General features: G+C 39.2%; 1 long non-coding RNA gene across 1 annotated transcript; it reads left to right on the top strand.

The window, feature by feature from the left end:
* Positions 1–685: 685 nt before the first annotated feature.
* On the top strand, positions 686–27,346 carry LOC105089118 (uncharacterized). The gene is made up of 7 exons (XR_004131260.2): positions 686–956; positions 1,577–1,798; positions 3,624–3,846; positions 6,316–6,432; positions 9,963–10,090; positions 13,397–13,585; positions 27,194–27,346. It is a non-coding gene; the product is annotated as an uncharacterized LOC105089118 (long non-coding RNA).

The following is a 27,346-nucleotide window of genomic DNA, read 5'->3' as shown; positions in this document are numbered from 1 at the left end:
TTAACATAATGTCTGTCCATCAAGGGACATCTCCTAGGCTCAGTTTCCCACGGTGCTTTGTGGCAGACCCAGAGCTCTCCGAGGACACCCATCAGCCAGCACCTTTGACACTAAGGTCTGTCGTTGAGAACATCTCTCATCTGCTGCCCTCCTTTCAGCTCTGACTACCCCACATCAGGGGTTTGCCAGGTGGTCTGTGAGGTTATCTGTGTTTTATCCCTTTCTCAGCTGTGGGCAGGAAGCAGCACTGATGCTCCGCAGAAACTCTATGAGTCTGATCTCCTCACTGGCTCAGTTGCTTTGTCAGGGACAAATAAAATTCTTCCCACTTAGGTCATTGCCACACATCCCTCCTCTATTTGACCCTTTTTGCCTGTGGATTTCAGACTCACACTTGTGAGCATATTTTTTTAATATACTCAGCAAGAGTGAGCTTCTTGGTGGCTTTAGGGAGAAGAGGCCCCACTACTGGCCTGAGGTCTTGGAGAAGAGTGATTCATTTAATAACTTTTTATTGAATTTAGTTTCTCTACATGTAGATTATGCCACTAGTCTCCCTAATTATCAAATTTTTCAATTTAATGGGTGTTTAAAAGTTTTGGTTTTCAGTTATGCAGATTGTATGTGTATAGGTGCAAACCATGGGACTCACCCAGTGAAACATGCCGCCTGCTATGTTAAGCTGTGTACTGTTTACATGCCATTACCTAGAAACACCTGCTTATCATAACATAACTTAGCATTTTATTCTATTCCCGCAGTCACCTTAGAGGCCATGTATTGGCAGCATGTTGAATGTTTCCTTTTCCTTTTATTTATCACAATTAAGTATTAATTTATAACAATAGAAACAAAACAAATTTTTGTCTTTACTTCCTGAATAGTCCACAACAAACAAGAATTACTGGTGCAAAGAATAAAAAGAAAAAGAAATACACCACCAAACAATTTCCATGGTAAGTGTTTTTCACTTTTTTATTTTTTTAATTTTTTTGCTGTTCTTTGTTTAGTGTTATTATTAAAGGAGCATGGATTACATCCCAGTGACTTTTCTAGCTTAATGAGGGATCCTGGGAATATCAGTTGTGGGTGAAGACAACAAGCATAAACAACAAGATCCACGTGAATTTTCCCTAGAATACAAATGTAAAATCCAACCAGTCTGGAAGGCAAAAAGCAACACAGGAGGATGTTTATAAAGGAAGCCATCAATACCCTGTATCTTGGGGTGCCTAAGACATGTCAGGTTGTAGCATTATATTATGGGTCAATCTTTAAGTAAATTTGATTTCTCTGTAGGTGATAGATATGCTCTGAACATAATTCTTACCACTCCAACTTTTTTAAAAATAAGCTTTTTATCTGGAATAATTTTAGGTGTACGTAAAAGCTGCAAAAATAGAACATAGAATTCCTGTGTGCCTTTTACTCAGTTTCCCCAGATGTTAACATCTTTCATAACTATGGTGTATTTGTGATGGTTAAGGTCTTAACCTTGCTGTATTGCTATTGGCTAAATTACAGGCTTCATTTGGATTTAACCAGTTTTTCCACTGATGTTCTTTTTCTTTTCCAGGATTGAATCCAGGCTACCAAATTGTAGCTAAAATTCTAGCTTTTGAGAAAAATTAGGACCAGCTTTTGAGCTACAAAGACCTCAGACCTAATGGATCAGGGACTTAGCTCTGGAATCAGGAACAGTAAATAGAAATAACACAGAAATAACTTAAAAGATGTAGCCATCATTATGTTTTACTTCAAGCAGTCTGTATATCTGATGCTACCTTCAGTTTGTCTGGTATGTTCCCTTACTGTCAGAATTTAACAAGGGCTCTTGTAAGTCAAAGTATTGCAAACACTGTTAACTGTGACATATGCCTGGACTTAAGTGCAGGGCAGTATCTCAGAGACTTAGCAGGATCATCTAAATGAAAATGTGTATATCGTATTCTGAGAAATAGTTACCTTCATACGTAGGTAGTATCTTATGTAGCTCATTTTCTTTCAGTGTATCCCTCATCCCTTGACCTGTAGCTACAGTAAGCATCACAATGTTTCTTTAGTTCATTCATTCACCCCAAACAGGTATTGAGGACCACTTCGTGCTAAGCACTGGGCCGTCCTCTGTGGACCCATTAGCCTTTTGGATGAACCCAGACAGGAGAGGCAGACCTTATTGCACAGTGGGTAGGTGCTAATGGAGGTCGTCCTAGAGCACCATGAAAACAGGCATAGAAGACGTGCCTGAGGAAGAGGAAGCTCATGCAAAAGACATGGAAGCATGAAGTAGCATGGCCTTTTGAGTGTTTGTACCCTGCCTGGGAGACAGGGCAGGGACTGGAACTGGATGTGAAGTGGGGGCTTGGGATGACAAAGGCCTTGAATGCCAGCCAAGGGGTCCAAATTTGTCATGAGGAGGATGGGAAACCAATGATCGGATTATGCTTTGGAAAGGTCAGTGCAGAGAATGGATTGCTGGCGGGAAGAATGTGAAGCAGGGAAAGCAGAGGGAACGCTGTGGGTAGTATGGTTTATGCAAAAGGCTACAAAGCCCTCCTTTCTCTTCTTTACTTGACCAACATCTAAATCATTCATTTAAGAGCAGGTTGAAATGCTACTTCCTCTGAGAAGCCTTTTGCCCCTACTCCTGAGACATACCTAGTCACTCACTCCCATAGCTTTTTGCTTATAACTCAATTATAATATTTATCACTGGGTGTTGAATGGATTGTTTTTGTGTCTGTCTCCCTACTACAGTGAGCTGCTCTAGGTCAAGGCCCCTCTCTTACTCATCTTGGCATCGTTAACATTTAGGGCAGTACCTGACACAGGGTGTCTGCTCAAATATTTGATGAGTGAGAGGCAGAATAAAAAGTTGCCAGTCATGGATAATATCCTCCCAAACTGAACATTCACTATTAGCCAAATTAATTTGTGCAAAATTCCATGTGCAATCATTTAATTAGTTCAATTGAGGAAACAAGGAAATGAGACTCAATTAAAGAAGAAATTGTAAGTCTTTAAGCAATTGATATAGATTAGAATTGCTTGGTCATGATTAGATAATCAAAATTTGTGAGTTTCAAGTAAGGCAGAGAAATGTTTATGGATGCAAACGTGTTGCAGAATATATTACAAAAATGATGCTGTGTGATTTACCTCAGCTGTATTATATGGACAGAAATTTCTTTAGTTCTGAGGGTTATCAAAGGGAGTGAGCAAAACCTCTGTTGCTGCTGAGTGCTAACTGATTTTCTCGGAAAAGAACTTGTTTCAGCCTATTTGAATCTCTGTTGCCTAATTTATAAATAGTCACTTGAACCAAGGGTCACAAACTCAAATGCATATGGGGTCCACGCATGTAGCAGAAACGGACAAAGGAAGCTGATGCAATAAACTAGGATGTTGAGAAGACTTGAGAACTAGAATCATGCCTGACTCATCTCAAAGTGACGGCCCTTACTCTGTTTCAACAGATTGACATGCTGACATTGCTGACATGCAAGGCCAGTTTTTAGCTCTAATTTCTAATTATTTACAAGAAAGCCAAATGCCTCAAATTTTTAATAGAAACTGTAGGTTTATACTGATGATACATTTAAAAATAATTGATCCTGTTATAGGTGAACCCTCTTCCAGCAACAACAGCACAGGTTGCTTTGGACCAACCCTTCTGCTGAGAGCAGCTGGAGGAGCTGGACTAAATAGTAAATAAGAGAAAAAAATGAAAAGTGTAAAATCAGTGCAAAGCCAGCAAGGCTGTGAAGAATTGTGAAGTCAAGACCTGGGAGAGGATGAAAGTCCATAGAGGTGAACCGGATATTTGGGCCCACTCTTCTTATAAAGGTGAGTGCTGATTCTGAAAGCTGTGGCTGGCTGAGAGGATGAGAGCTGAGAGCTTTGGAAAGACTCATGGAGGTGGGGGCCCGAAAATTGGAGGCAGTGTTTGCCAAGGAGTAAGGATCTTAGTAAACATCTCAGGCAGGCAGTCTGGACCCAGAAGGGCTATACCCAGGAGTAACAGTGAGCTGGAAATAGACCAGTTCTCAAGGAACTGAAACTCAACTTCAGATGGTCTTCATTTGCGGACTAGATTAAGGAGTTCAGTGGTTATTAGTGCCCCTAACCTAGCTGCCTGCCTTATAGCACATATACATTCTCTCTGGAGGAATATAGCATCATATAAAGTCTCTTGACAATTACTATATACAGTGTCTGGTTATCAGTAATAACCAGGCAAACAAGGAGGCAGGATGTGTCCAAAATCCAAAAGAAAAACAGACAAACCAGACAGACCCACATGGGAAAATGGAGTTTTCAGACACAGACCACCATTCATATTTTCAGAAATTAAAGGACAAGATGAAAAGTGTCTATGGAGAACTAGAAACAATAATAATGAGCCAAAAGAAATTCAAAGGATTAAGAAACACTATCTGAGCCATTAAAAAAAAATATACAGGATATGAGAGTTTGAGCACTGATCTAAACATTGTGAGTGCAGATGTAGCATAAACAGCACCAGTGCAATAAATTGAAGACCGTCCCGGTTTATAGCAGAGCACAAAGCATTTGGCAGAAGTAATGAAATTTCTCTTTGTGGACCACAAAGGACAGCAAAGATTATAGCTATTGAAGAAAGGTTGAGAGAATTGACGAGGTTCAATTAGCTTCAGTAATGACTTGGACCTTCAAGTGCTCTTACAAATGTGAATTGACCTATCAAAATCTCCAATCTGACAAGTTCTGACAGGGAAATGCTGAGCGACAGTATAGTAGCTTCCATAATCTATAGAATCAGGTAGATCTGGGCTTGATAACCTGGATGTGCTTTTTTTTTTTTTAATTGAAGTACGGTCAATTACAATGTCAATTTCTGGTGTACAGCACAATGTCCCAGTCATGCATATACATACATATGTTCATTTTCATATTTGGGTCTGTTTCTTACTGGGTGAGTGACCTTGGACTAGCTACTAAACTCTCTGAATAACAAGGCCCTCATTTCTAAAATACGGATAATAATTGGTTTGTTGAAATTGTTAAGAAAATTAGAAAATGCATATGAAATTCCAAAGCATAGCAGAACCATGGAGTAGGCATGATAGTTCACTCACAGAGTTGTTGGCACAGAGACGTCTCCAACCACTTTTCTTTCCTCTCGATACACCTAGAGTCCTTTCCACCCTGTTGCCTTTAATCATATTCATGTAATTAATTACCATCACCTGGAATTAATGTATTCTAATATATTATCCGGAGTACATTTTAATACATATCTGAAAGTGAAGGTATTCTGAAGCATCACTGATGTGAATTTATTCCGAAAGTACCAAAAATGACCTTTTTACTTTTCTCACAATATGTCCAGAATAAAATATCAGTAGGAGTTGCCTGTTTAAACTAAAAATCTATTAGTTTTTTTTTTACTTCCTTGCCAAGGAGAGAGGGTTACAGCTTTATATCTGTGTGGCTGGTAGCCTCCCTTGTGATAAGCAAGACAGCTTAGCAGGGTCCTGAGTCACCAGCAAGACCCCCAACTGCTTCAGTCAATGCACAGAATGCTGGCAGAGGAAAAGCTGTTGAATTTATTATCCCAAACCTTTATTTTGGGGGGCCATCTTTTCTTTCTTCCACACTGTCTTCTTTTAAGTGTAAATTTCTACTGTACCATATTGAAAGACAAATATCATGAGATATGCACCATTTTAAAAGAATGTCTATATTCCAGATTATTTTGAAATACTCCTCATGGCTAAAATGTTGAGTATCATTGGCCAAGAGACTTTCATTAACCTAAAAAACATATTAGAGAACAATTTTTATATCAAAAATACATTATATGAGCATGTTCTATTTTTAGTCTATGTACTTCAAATATTAGTACTTAGGAGAATTTTAACATGTTTCCTTTTATAAGAAAAAGAAATTGAACTTTTGTTCTTTACTTAAAACTATTTAGATGTTTTGTGCCTGAACTCTCCTTATGTATTTTCTGCCTCAATTTTAACATCTCATTCTTATAAGGATAGTTTTCCTCCTGGTTATCATCAGAAAATTGGCAATATTCTTAAAGAATGAAATTTGTTTTATTTTCTGCATTAAAATAATAGTTTGTCTTACAATAGTCTTTCTAAATATCAGGGCAAACACTGTTGAGCTGGATAGTCCTACAACAACTTAAGCAAACAAAATACATTTTGCAGTTTTATGTATCATCACAAGCAAAACATTCTCTTTACAACCTCTTGCTACTCTCTTACTGGAAAGAAATCTTAATTTAATAATTATACATTGATCACTTATTAAAACCAGGCACTGAAGATATCAATCAGCGTGACCTGACCAGTCCCTGCACTCAAGGAACTCATAGGTCCAGGTGCCCTGTGCACTTCCCGCTTCCTAAAGGGTTTGGAAGAGACATTCTCACAGGTTAGTTTGTATTTTTCTTCTTCTCCTCCTCCTCTCCCTTCTTTTTAATAAACTTTAGTTTTTAGAACAATTTTACATTTATAGAATCATTGGAAAGACAGTACAGAGAGATTCCATATACACACACCAGCTTCCCCTATTACTAACATCTTACCTTGAAATGGTACATATAATTGTAATTAATGAACCAATCCCAACACACTGTTATTAAGTCTATAGTTAATCAGATTTCTTTAGTTCCCATTAATGTCGTTTTTCTGTTCCAAGATCTCATCCAGAACACCACTTTATATTTAGTTGCCATGTTTCCTTAAGACTCTTCTTGGCTGCAATGGTTTTTCAGATGCTCCTTGTTTTTAATGGTCTTTGATAGTTTTTTGTTTTCTTTATTGAAGTATAATTGACCTACGACATCGTTACTTTCAGGTGTGCAACCTCATGACTGGCTATTCTTCTGCATTACAAAATAATCACCATAACAAGTGAACTTTGATATTTTTCAGGATTTGTTTGATTTTGCCTGAAAAATAAAGACAGAAACACTTGATTAAAGGCTGAAACTCACAACTCATGATTGTTTGTCTAGCTGAGGCAGGACTCGCACTCAAGCTAGATGGCCCTTTGGTGAGGGCTATGCAGAGTTGAGTCAGTGGCTCCTGAGTACTTCATCATGGCCCCGCATCACTGAGCACCTCCAAAAGCAGCTGTATTTCAGACCATTCTCCTGACTCTGGGCAGTGATGGATGGCCTCTCTGAACCTTTTCTGGTCTACCTGTCTCTCCAGATTCCAAATATTTCCTTGTGCCTAAAGTCCTAGTCGTTTCTTTTGACTAGCAATGAAGTCCAAGTTCTTATCAGCAGAAATCTTGTATCTCCTTACTCAAGGGCAGAGAGAACTCAGTCTTCAAAAACCACAATTGCCTGTTCGCTTCTGGGGGAGGAGGGCAGTTGTTTGCATTTCATCCTTCCAGAACTTCTAACAACTTCTAGTGCAGCAAAGAAAAGACAAAACAGCCAAGTTTACCTCTCAAAATAGATTTAACATTCATATCCTGCGAGACATAATCACAGCAGCATAGTCAGTACTGTTAACAGAGGTGTGCACAAGACCCTGGATGAGCAGAGAGGAGGGAGAAATGAAATCCATCGCCTAGGAGAAGGAAGAGGGGCGAGGGTGGGATCAGCAGATACCGTGAGCCTTCTCATAGGTAATGTCTGAACTGAGCCTCCAATAGTGTGTCATGGGCAGTGCCAGCATCTCAGACAGAAGCCTCAGCCAAGACACAAGGACATGAACAAAGGCATGTTTAAGGACCTGTAATTCTGAATTGGTGCAGTGTAGAGGGAATATGAAGGAGAGGGGAGGAGGTTGGAAAGACAAGCAGAAATCAATCAGATTGGAAAGTACCTTTTCGTCACTCTAAGGTCTAAGATTGCTGTTGAATACTCTGAGGTTAGGTCACCTTGCTGGCAGAGCAGCACGGTTTCAGACCTAGACCAGAAAGAGTTAGGATAAAATGGTTAGGAGTCAGTGCCCTCAGGGAAGAGAGCTGTCATCCCAAATGGGACCATTTGGTAAAATGGTAAAACAGCACATTTAAATCTTGACTTTTAAAGTTGTTGGCTTGCTCTGCCTGTGGGTTGACTAAAAGTTGGCAATGTAGGATTTAAAACTAGGTTATATAAGATCTTAAAACTTGAGCTGCCTAGATGGAGATGCTCTTTGGTCCAAGAGGAGTCCAGGAGGCTATTTGCCCTCTAGTGGCAACCACAAAGCATTTTCCACTTTGCTAGAAACAGGATTAGAATATACAGCACAGAACAGATCATCTCAAGAAGCTAGCGCTCACTGGACTTCATGAAGCTATCTGAATTACTGCCTAGACTTGAATATCTAGCTTAATACATAAGCCTAAATGAATTCATTGGAACAGAAAAAAAAAAGATGTTTAATAATAAAAACAATCTATCATATATACCACTAGATTATATCACTCTCATTGAAATTATTTACTGCAAATTTTCAGTATTATGTTCAATAGGTAAAAATGTAGTATTGTATCATGGTATCTTTAGCTAAGATTTTCTTGTAGAGATTTAATCGTTTAAAATGTATAACAGGAAGATATTTGGAGGTAGAGAGCAAAGTGTCCTTGCATATTCAAGAATCCATCTGAGGCTCTCATGGTTCGCCTAGATTCCACACTTGCCATCCAGAGAACTTTGGCTACAATTTAGCATTATAGTTTCCAGTTCATGTCTTTCTTTCTCTTTTCCATATAAATGGTTTATATTCTATTGAGGAACTTTTGGTATTTTAAAGCTTTTAATCTTTAAAATGTTTAGTCTTTTGAGAAGTGAGGCTTTCTCCTGCCTTTGCTAAAGGCATTTCACAGAAACATCTCATTATTTATTTATACGGGTAGATCTCTGGAATAAGGTAACATTACCATTGGCCTGCTGTAGCCTATGCACACATGACTACATTCATAATTGATGGAAGAGTCTATGCTACTGTTGCAGTCAGAACAAGCCTAAGGTCAGCTCTCTGGAAAAGTAAATCATGTCATTATGTTTGTTAAGAAATGAATAAGCGGCCTAAGTTAAAAATTATCTACAAGGAGACATGCAGGTAGCATGGGTACAGGAAAAGAGAAGGAAGTAGGGGAAGGAAGAGAGAAAGCAAACTGAGGAAAACAAGTCTGGAAGACTGTTTTGAACCATGCATGCCTTGCTAAGAAAGCGATTTTAATTTTCTTTCTGAGTTCTCTCTCTTGTTGGAGCAGGTTAATGATTGACCGCTACGTTAGCCATTTTTGCTGGCAGTTAAGCCCTTAGTGAAACTGAAAGTCTTTGAGAATTAAACTGCCTTAGGAAATTCTGGCCAGATGAACATCCAACTGGCAGGTGAGGTTTTTCCTAGAATGCTTCTGCCCAAGTTTCCTTCCCTTTGAGTGACATTATCTCATTAGAGAGTTCTTGTCCATACAATGGATGACTAGTGATGGGATGTAGAATTACTGACATAGAAAGATATTCACCTGTAGCTAAGGGTAGGGGGAAGCAAGTTATAAAATACACACAGAGTGTAGTGCCATTTTGTGATACATACGCATATATATATGTCGATGTAGATAGTCATGTATAGAAAATCATCTAGATTTGCTCTAAATATTAATAGGGATTGTCTCAAGTTGGTGGATTGTGGATAATCTTAGTCTCCCCTCTCCTTTTGTAGTTATCTGTATTTTAAAAACTATTTTTTAAAAAAAGGATATAAATGTTTTCTTAAAACAGAAAAGATAGTTACAGTGTAGGTAGGTGACTGAAAATACTTTTATTTATGTGTATGCATACAGTTGATCTGGGTTTTAAAAAATTATTCAAAATCTTTCAAGAACTTAAAAAAGTAAACGTGAATGCTAATCTGACTTTAGAGTGGTACAGACTTTTTTCATGTGTAAAAGCAATAAAAAAAAACCCAAACTACCATAATATATTAATTTATTTTATCACATGATTTTTAAAGCCCCTACAGGTTTCCAAATGGAAATACTGTTTAAATAAGGATTAAAGACACATACGAAACTCAGATAAAATATTTACAATATATAGGACCAGTTAAAAATGCTTGCTTGGCACAGCACCTGGATCAAGGTAAGTGTTAATAAATATAAGCCACTATTATTAGTTATGTTAATAAAAATAAGCCATTTACTGCAAATCAGTAAGAAAAATAAAAATTCTCCAAAACTGGCCAAAGAACAAACAAGTCCCTAATCATGCAGTGGCTAATGGAATCAATTTTTAACGATCTAATAGTTATAGAAATGCACGTTAAAATTATGTATGTGTATGTACCTCTATACACACACACCCACACACCATTCTTTACCTATCAAATTAACAAAGATTTATTTAAAAGGGGAAAAAATTTGTTTCCAGTGCTGGCAAGGTTTCAGAGAAAGGGGTACTTACATACTATGCAAGTGAGAAAATGAATCAGTACAAACTTTTAGATGGTAATTTGTCAGTAAATATTAAAACCTGAAAAATATTTACGCCTTTCAACTCAACAGTCCTAGGAGTTTGTCATAAAGAAGCTATCAGGAATGTTAACATACACACTTTAAAGACCCAGTCATTTCACTTGTAGGGGTTGATCCCAGAAAGAAACTCACATGTGTAAAATGACACAGATGTGGGGTTATTTATGCAGCTTTGTAATAAAAGATTGGAAACAATGTAGGTCACCATCAATAGGAGTGAGATAAATAACTTACAGTGCTTTCAGACAACAGAAAATCATTATGGAGGTATAACAAAATGAAAACGAATGTGGCTGATACAGAAAAAACCTTGCAATATTTTTAAATTATAAAAAAAGATACAGGATAATGTAAAACTGGGGAAAATAAGAATCTATTTCTACTTGCTTGTGTAGTTATAAAAAACTACTCTGGAAGGGTACCCAAGAACTTAATGAGCAACTTCTGTTGGGTATGAGTGGGAAATGAAGCAGATGCAGGACAAGAATGAGGGGAGAATTTTCTTTCATTTGGTTTTTGAACACGTGAATGCATTCTTTTTTTTTTTAACTGAATGAATGAATTGAACTTTAAAAAATACTTATAGAATGCAGCTATAAGATAGTGTGGAAAAGCCAAGTACCTTTTAAATATCCAGACTGAATAAATACAGTGCCTGAAATTAACTGTGCTTATCCTTTCCTCTTTGAAGACAGAAAATTGCTTTTGTTCTCTTGGCATCCTCATCCCTGAAAAAGTACCTGCACATAGTTGGTACTCAATTATTTTTAGCGAAATGAATGAATCAATGAAGGTTTAAAAGTTACGTTAGTCACCAAAGAAAAAGCCATAAGGACTTCTCACTTTGAGGATTTTTTTTTCAGCAAAAACTAAAATTATTTTTTGAGAGAAGACTGAAAATAAAAGTTCGAAGGGTCCAAGTAGCTATTTTAAGTACTTACCTCTTTCATCAGCTATACTCCTAAAGATGCTGTTAATTTTAATTGTTCAAGCTAAGATAAAATCAAGTAAAGTAACTGCCGCCCTATGGTACCATATAGCTTCATAAACTAGGTTTATCATTTCCATCCAATAACGTGCCAAATCACTTTCCGCTTTCTTGCCAATGAGAGATATCAGGATATGTTCACAACTAAGCCGTGACAGTTAATGAGGGATAGAAGACACTGAGCTTCGAGAATGTGCTATAAACCATCAAATCCACCACAAAATACACCAAGTATTAAAAATGATCTAGCGTTCGTATAATAGTTAGCACTCGGGGAAATGTTCAGGGGCAGAAATGAAGTCTACGAAACGAACTGGTGACTGTATATTAGGATTAGTGATTCTCAACACTGGCTGCACATTATAATCACCTGGGGAGCTTTTAAAAATACTGATGCCAGGGCTCTGCTCCCAGAGAGTCGGATTAAATTCATGTGGGGTGCAGCCCAGACATTTCTTTTTTTAAAAAAAGGAAAATGCTCCTGGGGCAATGCCGTGTGGAGTCAGGGTTGAAAAACATTGCATTGGAATATAAGAAGGATGGAGGGAGTTCTCTTACAGAAAAAGGATGGCTTAGCTGGTTCCAGCCATTATAACTTAGATAAAACCAACATTTTTCAGATTAAATCTTCCCCTCTATTTCCTCATCTCCCTTGCCCAGACCTTATCCAAAACTCCATGCTTGGACTATAAAATTATTTCGCATAGGTCTGTCTCGTTTTTATTCTTCGTTCGTATTTCCACCTTATACAACAATAACAAACGGCTTCCCTTATATCAAGAACTCTGCTATCTACAGAATGTACGCATTGGCTTCCACTCCGAACTTGGCCATCACCCAGTGGAATCATTTTGCTGCTCAGTTTCTTCATCCACAACAAATCAGTAGGGACTGACAACTCCTAAGTTTCTTGGCAGCTCTGAAATTGTAAATTTTCTGCTTCATTGCCATACTACCCATCCACCCGTATATACCCAATCTCATCTTTTGTAGTGCCCCCCAAATATTTCTTAATTGAAGTCAAACAAAATCCTCTCCACTGCCCTACTTATTTCTTGCTCCTTCCCCTTCACTGCTGTTGTTATTTATGCTGTTTCCTGTCCTGAAAATGTTTTCATTCCCCTCAGCCTATCATCTCCTCAGTCACCTGGCTCAAGCTCACCTCCTCCAGAGGCTTTCAGGAAATGATATCAGTTTACATCCATCATATCCTTATTTTAAGACTTCCTAAATACTTTGTAGTGTAGCCCCTCTTTACTCAAAGTGTGGTCCATGGGCCCGCAACACGTGGACGCCTATTATTCATCCAGAGTTCCAACCCGCAGCTGAGTCTGCATTTCAACCAGATGCCAGGTGACTTGAATGTACATCACACTTTGAGACGCACTGGTCTATAACAGTTCATTAGCATCTCCTTTTGTTTTCTAGTTCAGGTATTACTTTTATATCTTTAAAGTTTTTCAGGCCAGAGATCCTATCTTCTAACTTAACAAATACAATACCTCTAGTACTTACTGTGTATTCACATAGCAGGCACCCAGAACTGTTTGTTGAATGAATGATCATGTTTACCAGATAGAATTATAGAAATAGTAAACCCAAAATTTAGTTTTAAAGGTTGATAAATACAATGTTGAGCTTATAGAACCTTAGGGACCTTAAGAGAACAGTTCACCAAATCGACCCCTTTTACAGATGGAGAAACAGGAGGCCCAGTGAGGGAAACGACTGCAGGAGGGAGGGCAGATTTAATATCTATAATACTCAGGCGATACACTTTAGTTTTCCAGTTTCAGTAACAATGCATCACCAATGTTGACACTGCCAAAAGCCAACACGTAAGTACCCAAAATATATACTTAGGAATTCAAAGGTATTCATTTAACTCAGGCCTTTACTCGAAGATTATTTGCTCTTGCTTTGTAGATTATCCATCACAAATCAGAGTCCTTACCATGTGTCTGGGAGAGAGCTAAACGCTGGGGATACTAATTAACCATGACCTGGTACTCGGCCTTCTGGAGGTCACTAATGGACAGCACGACGGGACAGAGGAAAAAAGAAAGCATAAAAGCACTGAAAAATTGGAACCTTTCACCTTCTAGTCCTTTCAAGGTACTGTACAGTACAGCATAATGAAAAAAAGGAAGAAAATGCAGTCCGCTCCAGGCCGAATCATGGGTTCCTTACATGTCTTTCTTCCCTGTACAATTTTGAGCTCTTTTGAGCCCTATGATTTTTTATTTTTATTTAAAAAAATTTTTGTTGTGATACTAGCACAATGCAGAGCACACAGTAAGGTCGCAGTGAAGGAATCCCACACTTTGGAGGTCCACTTAATCTACAAGGGCAAGTTTTATTTTGTTTTCCCTTTTTTAATGAGTAAGTGGCATAGTCACTAAGTGGAAAACAAGTCTTCTCTCAGGGAACCCGGCCCAGCTCCCGGGCCTCCCTGCAGAGCGCGCGCCCGTGGGGGGCCCGGCTGAAAGCAAGGGGGCCACCCCCGGTGCGAAGAGCCAGGAGCATCAGCCCCGCCTCGCCACGGACGCGCAGGCCGCCCGGGGACCCGCGGGGCGGGGCGGGGCGGAGGCGCCTCCCTCCTGCCCGCCGGGGCCGCGCGGCTCCGGCGCATTCCTGCGCCCTCCTCCCGCGCCGCGCTCTCCCGACAGCTGATTCATTGGCTCGGCCGCCCAGACTGCCTGGCGCCGGCCGCGTGACGTCACCCATTCACCGAGCCCGCCTCCCCCCTCCGCTGGCGCCGGCCGGGCGGTCGCCCTGGCAACGCAGACGCCAGCCGGCACAATGACTTCCAGCTGGAGCAGCCCCCGGCAGCCCGCGCGCTCCCTCGCTCGCGCGGAGCCTGGGAGCGCGGGGGTGGGTTTCTTTCTCTCTTTTTTTCCAGGCTCCTGCGGGTTCCCCCTGCCGGGAAATGCATTCTCTCTAGTTTTCTAGGGCTTTAGTCCCAGTCTCTTCGGAAGCGTGCTTGCAGGCTCCCCTTCTCCGGTGCGGTCTCCCTGGGCTCTGTGTTTTGCTGGGCAACATCCCATGCTAGGCTCGGCCGACCGACTGGTGGTGGCGTTCAGCCGTTGCAGCGCTAACACCTGCGGAGTCGAGGCTCCTGCCAAAAGGCGTAAAGGAAAAGGAGGAAAAATTTATTGCCATAATAGCGAAAATGATAAACCTCAGCTGTCTTAGGGAAGAATGTCGCAGTAGGTGTTGATTACCTCCCACAATCACAAAACAACTTTCTTTATAAGAATTTTGCACTTTCCCTTCCTAAAACGCGGTGGTTCTTATTTTGATTTTAAATCAGACTTCACGACAGTTAGGAACTTGAAGTTAGGAACTGAACGCTTCCAGAAGGATAAATCTTTCTAGGAGAGAAAACAGATCTGGGAAGTTGTAGTGCTGTAAATTAGGATGGAGAGTGTGAGGGTCAGGAGGTATTTGGAAGGAGGGAGGGGAAAAAGAGGGAGGGAGAGAAAGAGAAAGAAAGGGAAGGAGAGATGGAAGAGATTGGTGGTTTTCGGGGTAAGGCAAATTGTTCGGTACGCAACCCACTTCCACCCTCACTCCACACACATCCAGAAATCTTTAAGCCCTGAGGTCCGGGCCGCGCGGGGGTGGCGGGTTGGGGGCGGGGGAAGACATAGCTATTGGCCAGAGTTGGGTGGGAGGTAATTCCTTATGCTTTATTTCGCTTTTTTGACAAACTTCTTCAAAACAGCTGCATTTTTTGGAATTAAGTCCACAACTGAGAACTAAACGAAACCCTCCCACGGATAGCATAAATTTGCATTGTTGAAGCTGCTCTTTTTTGGGTTCCATGAGCCCAGAGGACCCAAATTCCCCTTCCAGCTCTTGCAAAAATACCTCCAGTAAAAAAACAAGCACTTTGGCCCTTTTTAACTTTCTGTTAGTCCGGAGCTCAGCATATCCTTTTTGCTTTGTTATCTATTGTTTAAATATTTAGTTCTGTCTTCAAACGAATTTTAAACCCTTCGAAGGGAGAGAAGGACTCTTTCCTAAACTTTAAAACTGCTGGCCCAGCTGAGTATCTTGATGATGGTGCTAAGGAATGATTACTAACCAGACATAAGGGACAGTTCAGTGCAGAGAGACTAGACTAATCGTAGTTGATGATCATTAATAAAAAATAACTAATATATTAGAATTCATGATCAAGATTGGAATATTTACTTTTCACGTGTTTCCCAGGAAACGGCTGGTAGCAGTTTATTTAAAAATAATAAAATAAAATAAAAATTCCAGACTCATTTTGTTACCCATCAAAAATGAGGACTGAGTGAAACATTAATTTTCTAAAATTGTTGCATATTTAAGTGATTGTAATTCTCCTTAGCATTTTAAAATTGTAACATTGATAACCAAATGCTTTAGAATCCAAAGAACAGTCTATTGGGTTTGGCTTTTTTTTTTTCTTTTGTATGAAAGTGTCTCTAACATAATGGATGAGTGATTATCCCATCCACATTATTTGGATTCACTTAAATGCCAGGTTTCAACATGGGGTTGGGGGGAATCCTCAAGAGAGCAAAAACAGATTTGCACATTTATTTTTTCCCCTTCCTTTCTATCTTCAACTAGACTTAATCACAGGTGTTTCACTCACCTGTAGTTTCAGTGATAACATTAGCTGCCAGTGGTTCCCAACCCTAGCCACACTTCAGAATTCCATGAACTTAAAAAATAAATAAATAAAAAAAATACAGTTGGCTAGGTTCCTTCCCTGGAGATTTTTATTTACTTGGTCTGGGGTATGGCCTGGGCATCTCCTGAAAGAAAAAAACAAAAAACAAAAAACAAAAACCTTTTGATTTTGAATTATAGATTCACGGGAAGTTGCAAAGATGATACAAAGAGGTGCCATACATCCTTTACTTTGTTTCCACCATGGTTTACATTTTACATAACTATAGAATAGTTATTAAATCAGGAAAGTGACAAGTTATTAAATCAGGAAATTGACATTGAGAAAGTGTTCTTGTAATTCTGTGTCATCTCGTCGCTCGCAGATTCTTATAACCACCTAGCACAGTCAAGACACAACTATTCCAACCCACAGCAAAGATCTTCCTGGTACAATCCCTTTTTAGTCATACCCTCATCCTCACAGAATCTCTAACCCTTGGCAACTATTTATCTTTTCTCCATCCGTATTATTTTGTCATTTAAGTATGCTGTATATAAAATATTGACTGTTACATGCTTGTGACCTTCTGAGACTGGCTTTTTCCACTCAGCATCATTCCCTTGAGACCCATACAAGTTGTTGCATGTATCAAGAGTTTATTCCTTTCTGCTGCTGAGATATATTCCATCATATGGATGTACCACAGTTTAATTAATCACCTATTGTAGAACATTGTGATTGTGAGACAGGAAGAGGGCAGGGCACAGCCATTCAAGGAATAATACAGCAATTAACATCAAAATGGTGGAAGATTCAACTCCTCGTAGGCCTTGAGGCTCAAGTTGGTAGGAGATTTCACTTCTAGCAGATCTTGAGCTTTATTATATGCCCATTGTAATATATTAACATGGTAAATAACATGCCCACAGGTGCCATGACAGTCCCAAGGCTAGGCACAAAAGGTCAAAGAGTGGGAAATGGCCAACTTTCTGGGAATCCCAGACCCTTCCCCAGGCTAGTTAGACTGGTCCTTCCTCTTATTAGCATATGAAGCCACCAAGTCCATAAAAACTGGCAACACTGTCACCTCCTCGCAGCCGCTGCCCTCTCTCTTCCTCTTCAGGGCCTGTGCTCTGTCTGTAGCGTGTGTACCTACTTCTACTGTAATCTGAGCACCCAACCCCCACACCTCATGGCCTTTCTCTTGCCTTTCATTGTATCTCTCTAAATAAATCTACCTTTACTCAACCGTGGCTCACTCTTGAATTCTTTCCTGCCTGAAGCCAAGGACCCACACGTAGCGGGGCATGTCCCAGGGGCTCAACCGAAGCCTGGGACACAGCCCTCCTCACGCCCCACATCCTTTATTCCTGCATCATATCTTTGGTGCTCGACACCCCATATCCGTTTTTCCTGCATCAGTTGTTTTCTTCTTGGGGGACAATTCCAAATAAGCTGCTATCTACATTCAGTGTATAGGTTTTCTGTGGACATAAGTTTTCATTTCTCTGGGATAAATGCCCAGGAGTATGATTCCCGGCTCATATGGTAAGTATATGTTTAGTTTTTAAAGAAACTGCCAAATTGTTTTCCTGAAATTCTATGCGATTTTACTTTCCTAACAGCAATGCACAGGAGAACCAGTTTCTCCCATCCTTGCCAAAATTTTAATTTTAACTCTGGCGTGTGTCTAGTGATGTCTCATCATGGAGTTATTAATTTGCATTTTCCTAAAGTCTAGTGCTGTTGAACATCTTTTTGTGTCCTTATTTGCCATCCACATGTCCTCTTGAGTTAAATTTTTCTTCATGCGTTTTGCCCATTTTCTTATTAGATTGCTTTGTTATTGTTGAGTTCTGAGACTTCTTCATAAATTCTAGATACAAGTCCTTTATCAGACATGCAGTTTGCAAGTAGTTTGTCCTAGTCTTTTTGTACTCTTGAAAAGATCTCTTGGAGAACAAAGTTTTCAATTTTGAGGAAATCCAAAATTTTAATATTATAATATGTCATGCTTTTGGTGTCACGTCTAAGAACCCTCCACCGAGTCCTAGATCTTGAAGATTTTCTCCTATGTTTTCCTTTAAAAGTTTTATAGGTTCACATTTTACATTGAAGTCTATAATCCGCTTTAATTATTGCACAAGGTGTGAAGTTTAGATCAAGGTTCATTTTTGCCTGTGAATGTCCAATTTGTTGAAAAAGACTATCCTTTCTCCATTAGATTGCATTTGCACCTTTGTGGAAATCAGCTGGCAGTATTTGTTGGGGTCTACACGTGGCTTCTCTGTTGTGTTCTATTGACCTATGTATCCGTCTTTCCAGAGTCACCACGCTGTCTTGACACCTGTAGCTACGTAATACGCCTTGAGGTTGGGTAGACTGATTCCTCCTACATTATTCCCTTTGTACAAAAGCTATTCTAGCTCTATTCCCTTTCCATACACATTTTGGAATAATTTTGCATATATTTATAATAAACCTTACTGGGGTTTTGGTAGGAATTGTGTTAAACTGTGTATCAATTTGGGAAGAATTGACATCTATACTAGGTGGGATCTCCCAGTCTATGAACACAGTATGTCTCTCTCTTCACTCATGTAGACGTTGGTTCCTTTCATTAACATTTTGCAGTTTTCAGGATACAGAGTCCTGAACACGTTCAGTTAAATTTACACCTCAGTGTTTCACCTTGTTGAGCAATTGCTAATGGTCCTATATTTCTAATTTTTGTTTACACATTCTTAGTAGTAGTACATAGAAATTTAATTAGTATTTGTATGTCGATTTTGTACTCTGTGACCTTACGGTACTCACTTATTTGTTCTAGGAGGTTTTTTTGTTGGTTTGTTTTGAATTCCTTGGATTTCTTTACATAGAGAATCATGTCATCTACAAATGCGGAGTTTCAGTTCTTCCTTTTACTTCGTTTTCTTACCTTATTGTGTTTGCTAGAATGTCCAGCACTGTGTTGAGTAGCAGTGGTGAGATGGGACATGCTTGCTTTATTCCTATCTTACAGGGAAAGCATTTTGTCTTTCATCATTAAGTATGATGTTAGTTATAGGTTTATTTTATTTTATTAAGTTTTTAAAAATCGATTTAAGGAAGTTTTCCTTATTCCTAGTTTTCTGAGAGTTTTTATCATGAGTGGATATTGAATTTTGTCAGATGCTTTTTCTACATCAATTGATAGAAGTAGGTGATTTTCCTTTTTTAGCCTGTTAATCTGGTAGATTATATTGACTGATTTTCTAATGTTGAACCAGCCTTGTATCCCAGGAATGAATACTACTAGGTCACAGTATATAATTCTGTGCTGACATAGTGCTGAAATCTATTTGCTAATATTTTGTTAAGGATTGCTGCATTTATATTCATGAGGGATATTAGACTAGTTCCTTCCTTCCTTCCTTCCTGTCTGTCTGTCTTTCTTTCCTTGCTCCCTTCTTTCCTTCCTCTCTCTCTCTTTCTTTCTTTGTACTGTATTTGTCTGGTTTTGTTATCAGGATTTTGGTTTCGTAAAATTAACTGGAAAGTGTCATATTTTATTATGTGTCAAATGTCAAATAATATGTCAAACAAATAAAGTGTCAAATTAAAATTAATATTAAAATCTTTGTCATGACAGTGTTTATGTCTGTTGATTGTCTTTTCTCGTCGAAGTTGAGGCTTTTCTGATTCTTGTTATGAAGCATGATTTTCAGTTGAAACTTGGATGTTTGGCACCTGATGGAGTTCTGTTAGTATTGTCCTAAGGGTCTAGACCACTTATGGCTAGTATTTAAATTTTCGGTTTCATATTCTTTCTGGAACTTTGTATCCTCTTATACTATCTCAATTCTTTTTACTTTGTTTTGTTTCTTCCTTTTTAACTTTACAATACTTGCTGTAAGCTGAGTTCTTATTGCCCATCACGTACTATTAGTTAGGATCCAGCTTATGTTAAAGTAAAACCTTAGTTGCATATAAAAACAAAGATTTATTTCTTGCTTCTGCTACATGTCCATCATGGACTGGCTGCAGACACTGCCTTGTGAGTTCTTCTGGGTGTGAGTAAAGCTGATGGAGCCTCTATCTAGAGAGTTGTCTGCTGCTGCACCAAAAAGGTAGAAGGAAGTCAGGTATATCCTACCTTAGCTCTGAAAGGCTTCTGTCTGGCAGTGACATACATCAATTGAACTCATCTTCCAATGATCAAAGAAAGCAGGTCTCATTACCATGCCCAGCTTCAAGTAGATCAGGAATTATAGTTCTACCCTATACCATGGAGGTGGAAAACAGGAAGAGCTGGTGAACAATTGTAATGACTGCCGGGCTCACGCATAACTCTTCTGCTGTCAGTCTTCCCTCTCCCACTGTCTCCCTCTTTCTTTTCTTTCTTCTGACATTTTAAAAATGACTGGAAAGACATTCCTAGGCATGCCACAAAAATGGGAAACTGAGCATTCAGTGCTATACAATGGTTACAAGTATTGAAAAAGACTGACTTCTTATATACTGCATTGTAACTGCATAGCTAGTGGTCCTAAGAGCAGTCTGACTGACAGCAGTCATCCAGAGCAGCACAGACAATAGAGTCAGGGGCCAGAAGGGCTGCAGGTTGCTTCCATGTCCCGGCTACTACTGTACATAAATTAGGCAAGCAACAAGGACTCACTGTATGACCCTGGGGCTCATACCCGATATCTTGTAACAACCTACAATGGTATATAATCTTTAAAAAACACTATTATTATGCTGTACACTTGAAATTAACACAATATTATAAATCAGCTCTGCTTCAATAATAATATAAAAAAGACTGCAGGCAAGTTAGAACTTTAGTAAATACCGAAAATGCACCTCTAACACTTACCCCATCGCTCTAGGGCACTGATGCTCACTGTTAGCAGTGGCATGAATTACCTTAGCAATTGATGGATGTGAAAATTCAGTATATAATTTTCCCTTGTAGTGTTTTAAATCTGAGGTTCTGAAGAATACCTTTTCCTCTCTGTCTCATTCTGTCTCTCTCTCTCTGTCTCTCTATTTTTCTCTTAAATCTAGGCAGCAAGAAAACATTCTCTCTTTTCTGTAATTTAAAAGCCTTTTAGCAGGCTTACTTTATTTGAAAAAGTCTGAATATTGACTCCTGACACATCAGAATGCCATCGTCCACTTATTATATAGGCATTTATGTCAAACCTGATTCCTTTATGTCTTCTTTGTTCACATGCCCACGTTCTCTCACTCCTAGGACTATGTTTCCTATAGTAAAGGTAGAGTCCATCACAGCCAATGCTTAGTTCAATACTGTAATGAGCACGAGCTGTCTGTTAGATAGGGACTGGGGCTACCAATCTCCTAATTGACCACTTGCTAACATTAAACCAATGCTAAGAGTAAAGCAGAGCAATAGAAAGGAAATCTAATTTATTGTACATGTTAATGAGAAAAATATGTATGTATATGTTTGTACATGTGTGTGTGTGTGTTTTCTTGTTTTTTCTCCACTTTGTTTGTGCCCCACAGGCACACCCCTCCATGGAGTGTTCCCATTTATTTGCTACCAGCACTGGCTCCAATTCTTGTCCCTTAGACTCAGTGGGAGAATTCCAACGCATTGTGCTTGGACTAAGAAGAAAGCTATCCTATAATCGTGTATTTAAAAACTAAAAAGCAATAACCTTACAAGCATTTGAAACAAAGCCAGTTATTACTTTTAAAAAGCTACCTGCTTTCAATTAAGCAGGAAATTATCTAAGAAGTCACTTAATTTGCTTTGGTCTGTAGTCCCACAACTGCTTTATGCTGAGTGGAGCATGAAATTAAATATGTAACAACTATCCTAATGGTTATGTTTCAGAATGCCAGCATTTTAGAATCTTAGGTATTCTGAGTGGTGACAAATACCAAAACATACAAATTAAAGAATATGGCTGCATTGAGTTTGAGGAAAAACACAAAATATTATTAATGTCCTCTATGCTTTTATATATGTTATATACATATATATTTGAAAACTGAGGGGGTTTTAAAAATATTAATTTATACATACAGGAGGGGTAGCAGTGTATGTATGGAAAAAATCTCTCTTGACTTACAATAAAATGCCACTTTTTTCCCATGGAAATTCTTATACTAGTTTCTTGGGTCTAAATATAATGTAGATTATGCAAGGATATATTAAAGGAAAAAGGTCATAATGAATTTTTACCATTTGTTGAAGAAATGCTAATACTAGTCCCTTGCTTGAGGTATTCACCTTTGTTAAGAGCCAAGAATGCACAGTTTGCAGTGGAGAAACTGTCTATGTAGACATATAAGGGCACTAGTTTATGCAGGAAATTTTAGAAGCTTTACTGAAATGGCTCTTCAATCAGTACTTAACAGTGTTGTAAATGCTAGATGGTTCTCAGAGCCTCTTATTTATTTAAAACATTTTTTACAACTTTAAAACTATTTTTATACCAGATAAATCTTTTCAAACACTAATCATATGACGAGTAAACATTAAGAAATTTTTTGTGTAAATGTGGATAAAAGCATGCTTGTTCTTTTGTAGTCTGAATTCCAAACCAACCCTTTTCTTTCTCTTTTTTGAAAAAACTAATGTAGACATTCTGCCGATTTTACCAGGAAATTGTGACAAACAAATAGATTTGACTGAGTTTCTCTTCCCCCGTGTGTGAAGCAGGAGTTTGAGCTAAGACAGCTTGCAAGGTAACAAAGTTACTCAGAAACTCATTTATTTGATGCTAAAGATGCTTAATATTCTGGTCTCTATCGTTGAATCTCTCTATACTTGATGATATTGTCAAAAACATTTTCCTGCTTTATTAAACTATTATCTATAAAAATTCTCTGAGGAGCTACAAAAAAAGACTTCATCGCAGTTTATGGGGCTTTGGATATTTTTCTAGAACAAAAAGTTCTCCTCCTGCATTTGTTCTTCAGCTTTGTTTTGATCAGAGAAAGGGCATAGACCTCAATCAAGAATCCTTGGGCCAGGATCTGTGTGACCTGGAGAGTCAGCTTGACCTCTCTGAGCCAGGTTCCTGTAAACTGCAACATTATTTTATGTCCACAGTAGCAATAATAACTGTCCATCAGCATCATGAGGATTGCTTGAAATAAGGCAAGAAAAGCATCCCTTAAAGTGACTGACTGACACACAGGAGGGCTTCATTATCAATATTTAGTGGCTTCAATTAATTGGTGGATCATCTCAGCTTTTTTTTTTTTTTCCTAGCTTCTGTTCAGCTGTGGTAGGTCTTGCAGCAAACGCTTCACATCTGTTATTTCATATAATCCTCCCAGAGGCTGGTGAGCTAGGTCTTATTATTATCATCCCATTTTACAGCTGGGGAAATGAGAACACAGACTAGTGCGAGCTTACTCACCATTTCAGACAGACAGAAACACATAAGGGTGACATTTTGAGCTCACGAGGCCCTTTTGCCTGAAACTTAGCCAAAGTTTTCCCTGCCAATAGGACCTGCATGCCTTACTAGCAGCCTGCAAAACACGCGTCTTTTGACATGGAACGTTAGTGACTGAGTGAAGGGTAATAATGGTTCTGTTGCTACCCTGTTGGACTTGAAATGCACAGACTTCAGCGTATGGGATTTGTTCTCAGCACAGCCAAATCTTTGCTACAATAAAAGATATTAGAGAAGAGCCCAATTGCATGTATTAGACAAGCACTGAAATGCAAATTTAAATCTAAAAATAAGTGCCTTTCTATAGCTGGAGGTGCGATTTATTTATACACAAGAGGGTTTAATTTTCCAATTAATGAGTGGGGGTTTTATGCACATGATGTCCATTAGTGCTAATGAATAATGTGTGTGTGGTGTAATAGATTACTGTGCGAAGCACACGGTGCTCCTGCCAGGAAGTAGATCTGTATATTATAATTTGTACGTGTGATATCACACCTAGGAAATCAAGAAAATGAATTAATTACATTCACAAATGTTTGGTAGAGGGCCAATTTCAAGAGTGAACCAGTTCTTTAAGAAACACTTAGGGGATCATGCTGTACTAGGAAATAATTGGGTGGTGTTTTAAACATCTCACAGTGGAGGAAGCGCTCCCTGGTAGTCTAGTGGTTAGGATTCGGCGCTCTCTCTCAATGTGGAGGAAAAGATATTTAATCAAAAGGAGTGAATCTAAAGACAGGACCTAAAATAATATTCCGAACCCTGCACTTCACAGGTCAAAATTGGTCTAATGTAGATTACAGTAGAGGTGTCATTTAATCTTAAGGCTGTGGGACTTAACCTTTCCAAATATTCACTCCTGAGAGCCTGATGTGGCTCCAGGAAATATAGTTTCTTGTTATTTCTTTTCATGGGAAGTTGCATGGAAAATGAGTTAGAAAAGGAAAATGTGTTTGATTTCAGGGAGCAGTAACCAACACTCAGTTGGTAAACTGTACCAGGTTTTCAAAATAAACAACCCAGATCCTAGGGTTTCATCCATCTACATGACATATCTTCTGACTGAGAAGCAAAACCTTTTCTCTCTGTTACAGTTTCTAAATTCTATTCTGTTCTCATGATCTACTACTCTATTTTTACAGCAGTCTGTACTGTCTTTAATGTAGCTTTATAATAAGTCTTAATATCTGGAGTGTAAGTTACCCAGAGTTTTGTTGTTGTTCAGGATTGTTTTGTGATTTTTGCCCTTTTGCCAAAATTCACTTGCATATCGGCTAGGGATTTAATTAGGATTGTATTCATGTATCGTTAAGTTTGGGGAGCATTGTTAGCTTCACAGTATTGAGCCTTTCAATTTATGAACATGGCATCACCCTCCATTCATTTACATCTTTTAGCATAGCTCTCCTAGTAATTTCTCAGTTTTCAGCACAGAGGTCTTATAAATTTTGGGTTTTTTTAGGTTTTTACCTAGGTATTGGATTTTTGAAAGATATATGTTAGTGTTTTCATGTGTCACCTTGACTAGAGTCCACTAGACTGTTTCTTCCTACATTAGACTAGTGATTCAATCAAACATCAGTGCTGTGAAGGTATTTTGTGTATGCAATTAGTCACTTTCATGGCTTGACCGTAAGGAAGGGAGATTATGTGGATAATCCGGGTGGGCCTGGCTGAATCAGTTGGAAGGATTTAAAGTCAGCACTGCGGTTTCCCTTCCAGAGAGAAGAAATTCTGCCTGCGGTCGACGCTTTGTTCTGTGCCCGTGGAGTTCCACTCACAACGCTTACTTCCTAACAGCCTGGCCTGTGGATTTCTGACTTGCTGACTTAGCCCTCACAGCTGTACGCCAGTTTTCTGTGATTAATTTGTCTATTTACCTGTCTGTCTATCATCTATCTATTATATCTACCTATTTATTTACCTATCTCTTTGTCATCTGGTGCCACAAAAACAGAATTTTAAGGATGAGTTCTCTGAATTGGTGGGAGGCAGTGCATGGAATGACATGGCAAAAGAATTATCCAAATTATTGCCATTGTTTGCCCCTAATGAAATACCACTGCCTTAGAAATACTAAAATACTTTAATCAAGGTCCGAGATACTGAGGAGCAGTCTAAATTCAAACCCAGATCTCTCAGGCTGAGGTCTTAACAGCTTCACTGTGCTGCCTCTCCATAAGGCATTGGGGGTTTGATTAGAGTAATACTTTAATGTTCATACCCTATATGATGTTAAATGTCTAAGCATCTTTTAAATGATTTTTTTTCATATTTTTGGGGGAAGGATATATGGTTTGGGGGTTGTTGGATATGGGGAGAAATAGAGTGGGATGGTCCAGCATTTTCTGATAAGGTTTGGAATATTTGGTTCTATTTAAATTTTTGTCAGCTCTTGGTTTCATTCTTCTGATGTCAAAGACCATATTAATGTGCTCATATTCAAAAGCCAAAGAGATTTAAAAGCCAAAGAGAATACATTTAAAAACAATTTGTTTGCTGCATACAGCAGCCTAATTTTTATGAGTCTTCTTGGGAGTGAGGATGAGTTCTGGTAGCTGTAATGGACTTGATTTCCGTGGTCAGCACAGGCAGAACATTTTCACAGAGATGTGCAGGCGTAGTACCTGCTGCATTTTAATTTGGATGGAGACGGAAAGAACGTGTGAGCTGAATGCACCCTGAGCGAGCCTTCAACCCTAATCTCCAAGGGAACCAGGAACTTAATGATGCCTCCGCCCCCCCTGAGCAAACACACCCAGAGCAGACCTGTGAGGAATCAGGACCAGGCAAGCTGAGCACAGAACTTGGGCCCCTGGAGAAATGTCTGGTCTTTATAATCCTCAGGTATGGGGCATAATGGAGTGCAGAGAATCTGTTAGGAAAAGGATATCCTGAAGAAAAAGGAGAGGGCGAGAAATGGCAAAACTTTGAGTTCCACACTCCAAACGAGTTTAAGAAAGAATGTATGGAGGTAGAGGAAAAATGAACCCAACACTGCAGCCAGAAGGGGCCAGGGAAAGAGGCTGAAGCGCCCCTTCTGCTTTTTGATATGCAGCAGAAACATTTCCAGCTCTTTTGTCATGCCTCAGACATAAACTGGACATATTCTCTTGGGAGAAACATTCAATTAATTAAGGTACATTTTTTTTAACCTAGGACTTTCCAAAAGGCTGTGAGAGTATTTGTATTTTCATATATCCCACAAAGCTAGTGACATGGAGTTGTCATTCCCATTTTTCAAACAGGCTGAGTCCAGTGACTTGTCCGAGATCCTCAGGGAGACTGAGAGATACATCTCTTGGATATTTCTCAAGCAGGGACTTGAGGAAGCAATGAGCACTTACATTTCCAAAATACAGGTTTTTGAGTCTTTTCATTGATCTAATTATCAAATAATATTTGGAGATAGGCAAGTGTTATGATAGAAAATGTGCTCAGCTGGGGAAACCGAGGCTCAGAGGGTTGGATGACACTACTGTTCAGCCTTGGAAGCCAGAACTCTTGAGCCACATCTGTCTTGCTCCCCACACAGCACAGAACTCCTTAAACACTGGGACTTCCACCTCTTTTCTGGTACCCAGTCCCTCTCCCGGAAATATCCACCTTAACTCCAACTCCTCACTAGTGTGGTTTCCCCAGGAGCCTGGAGGGGATCATCCCCCCAATGACCGGCAGGCTTTTGGGGGAAGGCTCAAGGTCACTGCAGCTGGACTGAACCTGCGCTGGTCCCCGTGGGGCTCACGGCCACCCGAAGCTGCTGGAAGATGAGCCTGCACGTTGCTCACTGACTCA

The sequence above is a fragment of the Camelus dromedarius genome, chromosome 19 (genome assembly GCF_036321535.1).
Source record: "Camelus dromedarius isolate mCamDro1 chromosome 19, mCamDro1.pat, whole genome shotgun sequence".
NCBI lineage: Eukaryota > Metazoa > Chordata > Mammalia > Artiodactyla > Camelidae > Camelus > Camelus dromedarius.
Note: the sequence above shows the minus strand (reverse complement) of the source record. Positions and strands in the feature narration are given on the sequence as shown.